Source organism: Pan paniscus, chromosome 11 (assembly GCF_029289425.2).
Source record: "Pan paniscus chromosome 11, NHGRI_mPanPan1-v2.0_pri, whole genome shotgun sequence".
Classification (NCBI taxonomy): domain Eukaryota; kingdom Metazoa; phylum Chordata; class Mammalia; order Primates; family Hominidae; genus Pan; species Pan paniscus.
The window spans coordinates 86,316,407-86,329,214 of record NC_073260.2 but is presented as its reverse complement, the minus strand read 5'-3'; the positions used below and the strand labels follow the sequence as shown (position 1 = coordinate 86,329,214).

Genomic DNA, 12,808 nt, shown 5'->3' with positions numbered 1-12,808 from the left:
TGTCCTCATTCTTAACCGGGGTGCTATGTATGATACACAGTTGGGTGAAGGCTGAGCTTCACTGAGGCTGGAGAGCGCTCATGTTCCCCACTCAGGCCCCATCGCCCATCTGCAGATGGTGGCCCCTCCACAGGTGGGCAATGAGGCCTGAGTGCAGACATCCAAGGGAGATAAGAGGTGCTAAAGTCTGGTGGGCCAGGGAGTTGGCTCTGAATCTGCATCTTTGGACCAGGTCATAGGAATCCAACTGTCTGCTCCTTGCTTCACAGCTCCTTCCCCAGCCACTCTGAATGGGCCCAGAAAGAACTCAGGCTGGTGACCATGGGTAATCAGACCTGCTTGTAGAACATTAGAGCTCACTTAGAGCTTCGAATCAGCCTAGAGGCCAATGTCCATCAACTGATGTGGGGAGGTTGGAGGTTTCTGAGGGAGAGATAGGAGCATTTGCAAGGAAGCAGGACTCCTGAAATGAAAGAGATAAAGATTCCCAGCCCTATAAGAGTTACAAGTACTGAAGCATACCTAGTGGCCTGGAGTGGTCCTGAGCAAGGCACAATAACAAGGATGAACCAGGAAGAGGACTCCACACAGAATTCACGAAGGGAGGGAGATGGCACCAGCTGGCTTACATCTACACTGAGGCAAAGGATGGGAGAGGACATGAAGGTAGGCGGTGCTTTATCCTTCTTATAAATCTAAACATTAACAAAATCCAGCGCCTCGAACGCTGCATCCTCTGGAGGGGAGGTATTTACCCAAGACAAATAAAAACATATGACCACAAAAATAATTGTTAAAAAACCAAAAGTCCATAGCAGCTTTGTTCACAATGGATAAAAGCTAGAAATATCCCAGGTGTCCATCAACAGAAGAGTGGACAAACTGTGGTATATCCACACAACAGGATACGACTCTGTGCAAAGAAGACAAAAATTAGTGATATGCACATCCACATGTATGAATCTTAAAAACACTGGGCTGACTGAAAGAGGCCTTTTATGGTATGTCTCAATTCACATGATGTCCTAGAACAGATACAATTAAGTTCTGGTAGGGAAAAAAAAAAAAAAAAAAACAGAAAAGTGTTTGCAGGTGGAGGCGGGAGCAGTGGGAATTGGATGGGAAAAAGCATGAGTGGACTTCCTGGCGTGAAGAATATTTTCTATCTCTTGATGAAGGGTTTGAATTACATCAGTGGATGAACTTGGCAAAACTCTTTGAATAGTAGACTTAAGATTTGTGCATTTGATTAATATAAAAATTTACCTTAAAAAATCTGTAAATACATATGGAACTCTAGTTAATGATATACATGTTGAAGTGTTTCTGGGCAAAACATATTTTTTAGTATCTTATTTTAAAATGCATTTAAAAATAAGATGGATAGACAGATGGATCAATTGATAGATGATAAAGCAAATATGACCAAATGTTAATTTTGGTGGGTATATGGGTGTTTGCTTTATAACTTTAAAAATTTTCCTGTATGTTTGAATATTTTTGTAACAGAATGTTGTGAGGAAGATAACTGGTGCTAATTGTCTTTCTTTCTTTCTTTCTTTCTTTCTTTCTTTCTCTCTCTCTCTCTCTCTCTTTCTTTCTTTCTTTCTTTCTTCCTTTCTTTCTTTCTTTCTTTCTTTCTTTCTTTTTAGATGAAGTTTCACTCCTGTTGCTCAGGCTGGAGTGTAGTGGTGTGATCTCTGCTCATTGCAACCTCTGCCTCCCAGGTTCAAGTAATTCTCCTGCCTCAGCCTCCAGAGTAGCTGGGATTACAGGTACCTGCCACCATGCCTGGCTGATATTTTGCATTTTTATTTTTATTTATTTATTATTTATTTATTTATTTATTTATTTATTTAGAGATGGAGTCTTGCTCTGTTGCCCAGGCTGGAGTGCAGTGGCACAATCTTGGCTCACTGCAAGCTCCACCTTCCAGGTTCTTGCCATTCTCCTGCCTCAGCCTCCCGAGTAGCTGGGACTACAGGCGCCCACCATGATGCCTGGCTAATCTTTTGTATTTTTAGTAGAGACAGGGTTTCACTGTGTTAGCCAAGATGATCTCGTTCTCCTGACCTCGTGATCCGCCCACCTCGGCCTCCCAAAGTGCTGGGATTACAGGCGTGAGCCACCACGCCAGGCCGATTTTTTGTATTTTTAGTAGAGCTGGGGTTTCACCATGTCATCCAGGCTGGCCTCAAACTCCTGACCTCAGGTGATCCACCTGCCTCAGCCTCCCAAAATGCTGGGATTACAGGCATGAGCCACCACGCCTGGCCTAATGGTATTTCTTAACTGGACCCTGTATTAGTCCATTTTCACGTTGCTGATAAAGACATACCCAAGACTGGGCAATTTACAAAAGAAAGAGGTTTAATTGGACTTACAGTTCCATGTGGCTGGGGAAGCCTCACAATCAAGGTGGAAGGCAAGGAGGAGCAAGTCATGTCTTACGTGGATGGCAGCAAGCAAAAAGAGAGCTTGTGCAGGAAAACTCCCCCTTATAATAACCATCAGATCTCATGAGATTTACTCACCATCCTGAGAACAGAATGGGAAAATCTGCCCCCATAATTCAATTACCTCCCACTGGGTCCCTCCCACAACACATGGGAGTTCAAGATGAGATTTATGTGAGGACACAGCCAAACCTTATCAGACCCTGACTGACATAGTCTATGTGTGTACTCTAATTTACTCACATATTCTTCTATTGATTGACATTTTAGATTGACATTATTTATGGTTGCTAGCAAGGCTGCAAGCCTTATTTGTCTGCTGGGCACATATAAGAGCATATTTCTCAGACAAAGACCTAGAAGTGGCTTTGCTGGATGAAAAGGTCTTGTTTACTTAATAAAGGGCCAGGGAAAACCAGGCCCAGACAGGGAAAGGATTTACTCAGGCTTACACAGAAAGTCCATGGTGGAGCTGGAATTGGGCACCTGCTCCCATGCTCTCTGGTTACAAAATGTAGAATTTTCCCTTGCTTCCTTGTCTTTCAGTCAATGCCCATCTTTACCTTGGTATACAGAAATGGCAGAGACTGAATTAGGTCAGGGTGATGAGATCTTTAGAGAAAAGTGATCAGTAGAAGGGAGGGCTCAGAGAAGGTGGCCACTGTCACCCTCACCCTCATCAGGGCTTCCATTCCTAACTCAGAATTGCAGCAAAAGAAACAGATGGCAGGATGGGCACAGTGGCTCATGCCTGTAATCCCAGCACTTTGGGAGGCCAAGGCAGGTGTATCACTTGAGGTCAGGAGTTTGAGACCAGCCTGGCCAACATGGTGAAGCCCTGTCCCTACTAAAAATACAAATATTATCTGGGTGTGATGGCACACCTGTAATTCCTAGCTACTCGAGAGGCTGAGGCACAAGAATCACTTGAACCCAGGAGGCAGAAATTGCAGTGAGCCAAGATTGCATCACTGCATTCCAGCCTGGGTGACAGAGTGAGACTCTGTCAAAACAAAAACAAACAAACAAAAAAAAAAAAAAAAAAAGGAAAAAGAAAGAGCAAGCAAGTAGAGGGAGGAGGCTTCACCTTTCCTAATGCACATAGTCTGGCTAACAATAAGAGAGTAGGCTGGGCTTCTGGTTCCAAAATGGCAGCGTAGAAGCAACCTAGCTTCACTGCCCCCTACATAGGAAACCAAAAATAAATATACAGTGCCAAGATTATCACCAGTAATATCCCAGAACTCAAGAATGAAGATGAAACAGTTCCTGGGGCCACAGAGAATTGAAAAATCTCTAAGCAGACGTAAGAAAAATTGAGCTTCACAATTGTGAACCCCTTCTCCCATTCTTCCCAGCACCAAGAGCATGAAAAAATTTCCCCCAACACACAATTTCTACAGTAGAAAAAGTGAGATCGAGGTGGACAACCAGCTTCCCCACCACCTTGGTTTCCCTGGCAGTAGACCTCTGCCTAAACCATGGGAAGCATCACTAAGTGACCAAAGAGAGAACTAACTATCCCTGAGGACAGGCAGACAGAAAGTGGGGAGGTGAGACAAGCATCCTCATCTCTGGAAATTCTGCTTTGTAACTTTGCCAAAGGAGACATTAAATCAGAGTGGTGGTTCATTTGCACTATGCTGTAGGAGGTCCATTCCACAGGTCCCCTGGGCACAAACCCCTAGCCAGGCTTCCCACACTGCTGAGATACCCCATTTAGGAAGGGCAGTGCTCCAATCATTTACTACAGCCAAAGCAAATGTGGGCTTAAGATGCCATCTAGAGCCAAAAAGAAGACAGTGATTTAGCAATAAAGAACCTCTAAGCAAATATATCCAATAAAAGCAAAACAAGCTATATGGAGATTAAAATGAATAACGAATCCCTCAATGCAAAGACATAGACACACATCCACAAGAACCAACAGCAGACAGAGAACCATGAACTCTCCAAATGGACAAAGCAAGGAATCAGTAATGGACCCCAGCAAGACAATGATGTGTGAGCTCTCTGAGCAACAATTCAAAATAGCAGTTTTAAGGACACTCAGGGATCTTCAAGGTAATGCGGGAAAGCAATTTAGAAGTTTATTAGAGAGATTCAACAAAGACATTGAAATAACAAAATAATCAAACAGAAATCTTAAAACTGAGAAATACATTTGCTGAATTGAAAAATTCATTAGAGGCTCCCAACAGCAAAATAGATCAAGCAGAGGAAAGAATCAGTAAGCTTGATACCAGGCTATTTGAAAATACACAGTCAGAGGAGAAAAAAATAATGAAAAGCAAACAAGATATAGAAAATTACCTCAAAAGACCAAATCTAAGCATTATTGATGTTCAAGATGGAGCTGAGAAAGAGCAAGAGGTGGAAAGCTTATTTAAAGAAATAATAACAGAAAACTTTCCAAAACTTGAGAAAGATATAAACATCCAGGTACAGGAAGGCTGGAGAACACCAGACAGATTTGATTCAAACAAGGTTACTCCAAGGCATATCATAACCAAACTCTCAAATGTCAAGGACAAAGAGAAGATCCTAAAAATAGCAAGAGAAAAGAAGCAAGTAAAACATAAAGTCTTTCTGGCAAGAGACTTCTCAATGGAAACCATATAGGTCAGGAGGGAGTGACATGACATTTTTAAAGTGCTGAAAGGAAAAAACTACCATCAAAAAATACTGTATCAAGCAAAGTTATTCTTCAAAAATGAAGGAGAGATAGACTTTTCCAGACAAACAAAAGCTGAGAGAATTCACCACCACCAGGTTCATCTTACAAGAAATGCTAAAGGTTTTCGGATAATATCTACTGTAAGGAAAAAAAAGAAAGAAAGAAATGCTAAAGGGAGTTATTCAATCTGAAAGAAAAAAACACTAATATGCAAAAACAAAACAAAATTTAAAATATTTGAAGGTATAAAACACACTGGTAAAATTAAGTACATGCACAAATGCAGAATACTCTAATATTGTAATTGTGGTATGAAATGCACTTATAACTCTAGTATGAAACCCAAAATATAAATCTGTCAAAAACAATAATAGCTACAACAACCTGTTAAGAGACAGGTAATATAAAAATATGTAAATTGAAACAACTAACAGTCAAAATGTGGAGGCGATGGAGTTATAATGTAAACTTTTATTTTCATTTTTTCTTTGTTTCTATTCTATGTGATCTAAAATAAGATATCTTCTCTTTAAAATAATGTTACATCTATAAGTTTTTTTTTGTAAACTGCATGGTAATCACAATGCAAACCCTATAGTGAGTTCACTAAAAATAAAAAACGACAAATTAGGCTGAGCGTGGTGGCTCACACTTGTGATCCCAGCACTTTGGGAGGCCGAGGTGGGTGGATCACCTGAGCTCAGGAGTTCAAGACCAGCCTGGCCAACATGGCAAAACCCTGTCTGTACTAAAAATACAAAAATTAGCCAGATGTGGTGGCAGGTGCCTGTAATCCCAGGTACTTGGGAGGCTGAGGCAGGAGAATCACTTGGACCTGGGAGGCAGGGGTTGCAGTGAGTTGAGATTGCACCACTGTACTCCAGCCTAGGAGACAGAGCAAGACTCTGTCTCCAAAAAAACCAACAAAAACAAATTAAAACATACTGCCAGAGAAGATCACTGAACCACAAAGTAAGGCAGTAAGAAATGAAGAAAGGAAGAGAGGAGTTACAAAACAATCAGAAAACAAGCAACAGAATGACAGTAGTGAGTCCTTAGTTGTCAATAATAGTACTAAATATAAAGGAACTCAATTCTCCAATTAAAAGGAAGAGAGTGGCTGAATGGACAGAAATGAGATCCAACTATATGCTGCCTACAAGAAACCCACCTGTAAAGATAGACTGAAAATGAAGGGGTAAAAAAAGAGTCCGTACAACTGGAACCAAAAAAAAAAAAAAAAAGCAGAAGTAGCTATAGCTATAGTTAGATAAATAGACTACAAGTCAGTCAAAGATTGTAAAAAGAGACAAAGAAAGTCACTATATAATGATAAAGGGGTCAGTTTCTCAAGCAGATGTAACAATTTTAAATATATAGGCACTCAACACCAGAGATCCCAAATATGAAAAGCAATCTAAAGCAAGAGATAGATTGCAATACAATAACAGTAGGGGACTTTAACACCCCACTCTCAGTGATGGAAAGATCATTCAGATTCTCTACAATAAATTTTTTAAATTAGCTGGGTGCGGTGGTGCATGCCTGTAGTTCTAGGTACTTAGGAGGTTGAGATGGGAGGATCACTTGAGCCCAGGAGTTCAAGGCTTCAGTGAGGTAAGATTACACCACTGCACTCCAGCCTGGGTGACAGAGTGAGACTGTCTCTTAAAAAACAAAAATAAACAAAGCCAAAGAATTAATGCCAATTCTACTCAAACTCTTCAAAAAAATAGAGGAGGAATACTTCCAAACTCATTCTATCTATGAGGCCAGCATTACCCTGATATCAAAACCAGACAAGGATACAGCAAGAAAAGAAAATTGTAGGCCAATATTTCTGATGAACCAAGATGCAAAAATTCTCAATAAAATACTACCAAACCAAATTCTACAACACATTAAAGACATCATTAACCATGATCAAGTGGGATTTATCCCCGGTATGCAAGGATGGTTCAACATACACAAATCAATAAACATAATACATGACATTCACAGAACCAAGAACTAAGAATGAAAAACATATGACTATTTCAATAGATGCCAGAAAGGCATTTGATAAAATTCAACATCCATTTATGATAAAGACCTTCATCAAACTGGGAATGGAAGGAATATACCTCAAAATAATAAAGGTCATATATAACAAATCCATAGCCAACATTGTTCTGAACAGGGAAAAATTAAAGGCCTTTCCTCTGAGATCTGGAACAAGACAAAGATGCCTATTTTTTACCACTTTTATTCAACGTAATACTGGAAGTCCTGGCCAGAGCAAGTAGGCAAGAGAAAGAAATAAAGGGTGTCCCAATTGGAAAGGAAGAAGTCAAATTAGCCTTGCTCTCAGACAACAGGATCTTATATTTAGAAAAACCTAAGGACTCCACCAAAAAAACTGTTAGAACTGATAAATGAATTCAGTAATGTTGCAGGATACAAAATCAGCATACAAAATTCAGTAGCATTTATATATGCCAACAGTGAATAATCTGAGAAAAATTGAGAAATCTGTTTACAATAGCTATAAAGAATATAAAATACGAAGAAATCAATTTAGCCAAAGAACTGAAACATCTATACAAGGAAAACTATAAAACACTGATGAAAGAAATTGAAGAGGACACCAAAAAATGGAAAAATATTCCATGCTCATGGATTGGAAGAATCTGTATTGAAATGGCAATACTACCCAAAGCAATTTACAGATTCAATGCAATGCTTATCAAAATACTAATGACATTCTTCAAGAAATAGGAAAAAAAATCCTAAAATCTATATGGAAATTCAAAAGACCCTGAATAGCCTAAACAATTCTGAGCAAAAAGAACAAAGCTGGAGGCCTCACACTACCTGACTTCAAAACTTACTGCAGGCTGGGCAGGGTGGCTCATGCCTTTAATCCCTGCACTTTGGGAAGCCAAGGTGGGCAGATCACCTGAGGTCAGGAGTTCAAGACCAGTCTGGCCAACATGGCAAAACCCTGTCTCTACTAAAAATACGAAAATTAGCCGGGCATGGTGGTGCGTGCCTGTAATCCCAGTTACTCGGGAGACTGAGGCAGAAGAATTGCTTGAACCCTGGAGGCGGAGGTTGCAGTGAGCCGAGATCACACCACTGTACTCCAGCCTGGGCAACAGAGCCCAACTCTGTCTCAAAAACAAACAAAAAACTTACTGCAAAGCTATAGTAACCAAATTAGCATGGTACTGGCTATACAGATAGGTACAGATACATACATGGAACAGATCAGAGCACCCAGATATAAATCCCTGCATTGTCAGTCAAGAACATGCAATAAATATCTTTTCAATATATGAGGCTGGGAAAACTGGATAACTATATGCATAAGAATGAAACTTGTCTGGGTGCAGTGGCTCACACCTGTAATCCCAGCACTTTGGGAGACCAATGCAGGCAGATATCTTGAGCCCGGGAGTTTGAGACCAGCCTGGGCAACATGGCAAAGCTTCAACTCTACAAAAAAACAAAAAACAAAAATTGGCCAGGTGTGGTGGCACACGCCTGTAGTCCCAGCTATTTAGGAGGCTGAAGTGGGAGGATCAATTGAGCCCAGCAGTTTGAGGCTGCAATGAGCCATGATCATGCCACTGCACTCCAGCCTGGATGAGAGAACAAGACCCCATCTCAAGAAAAAAACAAAAACAAAAACAAAACAAAAACAAAAAACTAGACTCCTATCTCTCACATACACAAAAATCAAAAATTTGATTAAATACTTAAAAATAACACATAAAACTATAAAACTACTAGAGGAAAATATTGGAGAAATGCTGCATGACATTAAATTTTTCCTGTAAGACCTCAACAGCACAGCTAACCAAAGCAAAACTAGACAAATGAGATTTCCTCAAGCTAAAAAGCTTCTGCACAGCAAAGGAAACAATCAACAAAGTGAAGAGACAACCCACAGAATGAGAGAAAATATTTGCAAACTACTCATCTGACAAAGGATTAATAACCAGATTGTGTAAGGAGCTCACACAACTCATTAGCACAAACCCAAATAATATGATTTAAAAATGGATAAAAGATCTGAATAGATATTTCTCAAAAGAGACATACAAATGGCCAACAGATATATGAAAAAATGCTTAACATCACTAGTCATCAGAGAAATGCAAATCAAAACCACAATGAGATATCATCTCACCTCAGATAAAATGGCTTTTTTTTCATTCCCACTGTTGGGAATGTAAAATATATACTTATATACTTAGAAAAACCTAAGGACCTTAGAAAAAATCTAAGCTATATATCCAAAAGAAAGGAAATCAATATATTGAAAAGATACCTGCACTTCCATGTTTATTGCAGCACCATTCACAATAGCCCAAATATGAAATCAACCCAAGGGCCCATCAATGGATAAATGGATTAAAAAACATGGTTTATATACAGAATGAAATATTATTCAGCCATAAAAAAGAATGCAATCCTGTCATTTGCAGTAACATGAATGGAATGGGAGGTCATTATGTTAAGTGAAATAAGCCAAGTACAGAAAGACAAATATCGCCTATTCCCACCCATATGTGGGAGCTAAAAAAGTGAATCTCATTAAGATAGAGAATAAATTGGTGGTTGCCAGAGGTTGAGAAGAGTAGTGGGGAGGAGGAGATGAAGAGAGGTTGATTAATGTGTACAAATGTAGTTTGATAGGAGAAATAAGGCTTAGTGTTAGACCATTAAGGTGTCTATAGTTTACAATAATCTGTTGTACACTTCAGAATAGCTAGAAGAGAATAATTTGAATGTTTCTGACATAAAGGAAAGACAAATATTTAAGTGATGCATATCCCAAGTACACTGATTTGATCTTTACAAATTATATAAATGTGTTAAATTATCGCACATACCCCCAGACTATGTACATCTATTATGCATCAATAAAATTTTTAAAAAGGTTCAAAGAACAACAACAAAGCAGGCTGGGCTGGTGAGGAAGACAGTGACATTGCAGGCAAAAAGCTGCAACTCAGACCTGGGAGGACCATCTACAGACTTCTGGGGCTGTCATGGCCAGCAGATACACAAAGTCAGCCAGAGTCACGCAGGCTGGGCTTCCTTCTCCACTCAGCAGTGTCTTTGCAAATCTTCTAATGGAAGAAAAGAAAGGTGAGAGGAGAGAAGACCAGAGGCAGGGAGATTCCTGCGAGGCAGATGAGAAACCTGGGGCAGGGGTAGTGCTAGCCCAAGGGGCAGGGGAGACAGGAGGGCAGAGCCCAAAGGCCTGAAGGATGGGTAAGTGCCAGGGAGCTATTTAGATGTGGAGAGGAGGACAGGGAGAAGCAAGGGTGCCCCGGGACTCATCTGAACCCCTGTGCGTGTGGTACTGCTGTTCACCATTCAGGATCCAACGTTTAGCTCCTAGGGTAGGGAACAATTCTGAATTCATTTTTAGATATAGCAAGTGTCAGCTGGAGTTCTTGATGACTTCAGAATTATTACTTTTTGGGTGCAGAAAAAAGTAACAAACTATAAAAACCTATTTTTCCCTAAGCCTTTAAGATTAATTTTGAATTTTATTATCCTAACTGTAAATCCAAATTCCCTGAAACAGCCTCATTTACAACTCATTTTATTAAATCCCCTTAAGCCTTTTGAAGTGCATTTATATATACATGTGATGCATCTGTTTTTGTTTGGGGCACTTTGGTGCCTAACAAGCAAAACCTTTCTAAGCACTTAAAATTATTCTTGTAAATTTAATAAATTAAAGTCATAAATATGGTGAATCTCAGATTCTCATAAACATTCCAACACTATTTACTAAACTCATCAGATTCTCTTACAACTTTTAATGCAAAATCACAAGTCAAAAATCAGTTACTTAATTACATATTTACAGTGTAATCTCAGATATGCCAAATTCTCTTACACATCACAAAACCTATAAATATCAAGTATATACAGATCATTCCTAAGTTTAACACAAATATATTACTATTAATTGACTTCATTATTTATGTATTTAATTTATACCTTCCAGGGGTTAAAAAGACACCTTTTCACTGTGGGAACTGCTTTCTTATCCCAAGAAAACTGAGGTTGCCAACCCAGCTACAGCACCCTCATTTCGGGTGAGCTGAGGTTCTGGGTCAGTCATTACGGTCATGCTATTGGTACCATCTCACAGGCTGCAGGTACTGGTGGCCAGAGGTAGTGGTTGGCACTGAAGACTAAAACGTAATCATCCTGGGTGATTCCTCTCAAGCGCTTTTTAATGTGACTTCGGGGGGTTCCAAGCCCAGAGCAGGTGGACTTTCAATTCAGGCCCCTTAGATTCAAGTTATACCATGACCTAAATTACGTAACTAATTTGAGTTTGCAACACCCCTCCCCTCAACAATTGTGTTGTACCTAGTTTCATCCAGCTTATCACTTTGTGCAATACCAAATTGAATTCCCTATTTTTTTCTTTTTGACAGGGATATCACTTATAACAAAATTTAAAATAACACCTGATTGGATTCTATCTGACTCCATGCCTTTCTTTGCCTGGCTTGATGGTCAGTAAACTAACTCTCTCTCTCTCTCTCACTCTCATATATATATATATCCCTATATAAATATGTAAAATCTATCTATATAGATATATAGAGATAGATTTTATCTCTATATATCTATATCTCTATATATCTATATAGAGATTTTTTTTTAGGTGACACGTTCTCCCTCTATCCCACAGGCTAGAGTGCAGTGGCGTGATCTCTCCTCACTGTAACCTCCGCCTCCCGGGTTCAAGTGATTCTCGTGCCTCAGCCTCCTGGGTAACTAGGATTGCAGGCGTCCACCACCACGCCCAGCTAATTTTTGTATCTTTAGTAGAGATGGGGTTTCACTATGTTAGCTAGGCTGGTGTTGAACTCCTGACCTCAGGTGATCCACCCACCTCAGCCTCCCAGAATGCTGGGATTACAGGCATGAGCCACCGAGCCCAGCCATCAGTAAGCTATTAATTTTAATGACGTTGCATGAAAGGTGGGACAAACCAATGGAGATATTGTGGTGGGCGTGTTGGTCCCTTTAAGAGAGCCTGTGACAGGGTGGAGTTGACTGACAGTTGAATCTATCATAGCATTCACCCCAAGGCCATGCTTCCCAGGACTGCTCCCAGCTAAAGACTCAGCACAGAGGGATACAGGTGCTGGCTCCTTCCTGCCTACTACACAATTCCTCTAACAGGCTACCTGTCTTTGGTAACTTTCCCTGGCCAAGACCTTTCTCGAGTTGCATGGTATCTGATACTCTTCCTTCCTGACAATCTTTCCTTCCCATTCTCCTTCCACAGGTGTCAGACCTGCATCATTGTCTGAAGGCTCTCCCCACCTACTCCTACTCCAGCACCCTTTCTCCTTCACAGGTGTTTCTCCTAATACATCTCTTGCACGTTGGACCCTATCCTGGTGCCCGCATCTTGGAGGCCCCACCCTAGCAGAAGTAGAGTGTCAGAGAGCAGGCAGTAGAATGATGGGCTTTGGGGCCCCACTTCCTCACTGACTGGCTGTGTTAAGGAGGCTTCCATCCCAAGTGGGACACGTGGAATGTGGGACATTGATAGTCCTTGGCACAAGGTGGTGGCCCAACTGCTGAAAATTTCACAAGTGGTGACTTGGGAAAATGTCCCAGTGGAGAATAACACCCTGGATGG

The 12,808-nt window shown here is 40.5% G+C and overlaps 1 long non-coding RNA gene across 1 annotated transcript in view; it reads left to right on the top strand.

Moving 5' to 3' along the window:
* The window catches only part of LOC117981687 (uncharacterized), a 124,958-nt gene extending 113,918 nt beyond the window's left edge, over positions 1-11,040 (top strand). The window contains exon 4 of the long non-coding RNA XR_008619722.1: positions 1,653-11,040. This is a non-coding gene — a long non-coding RNA (uncharacterized LOC117981687). The remainder of the gene's footprint in view (positions 1-1,652) is intronic.
* The last annotated feature ends 1,768 nt before the right edge of the window (positions 11,041-12,808 follow it).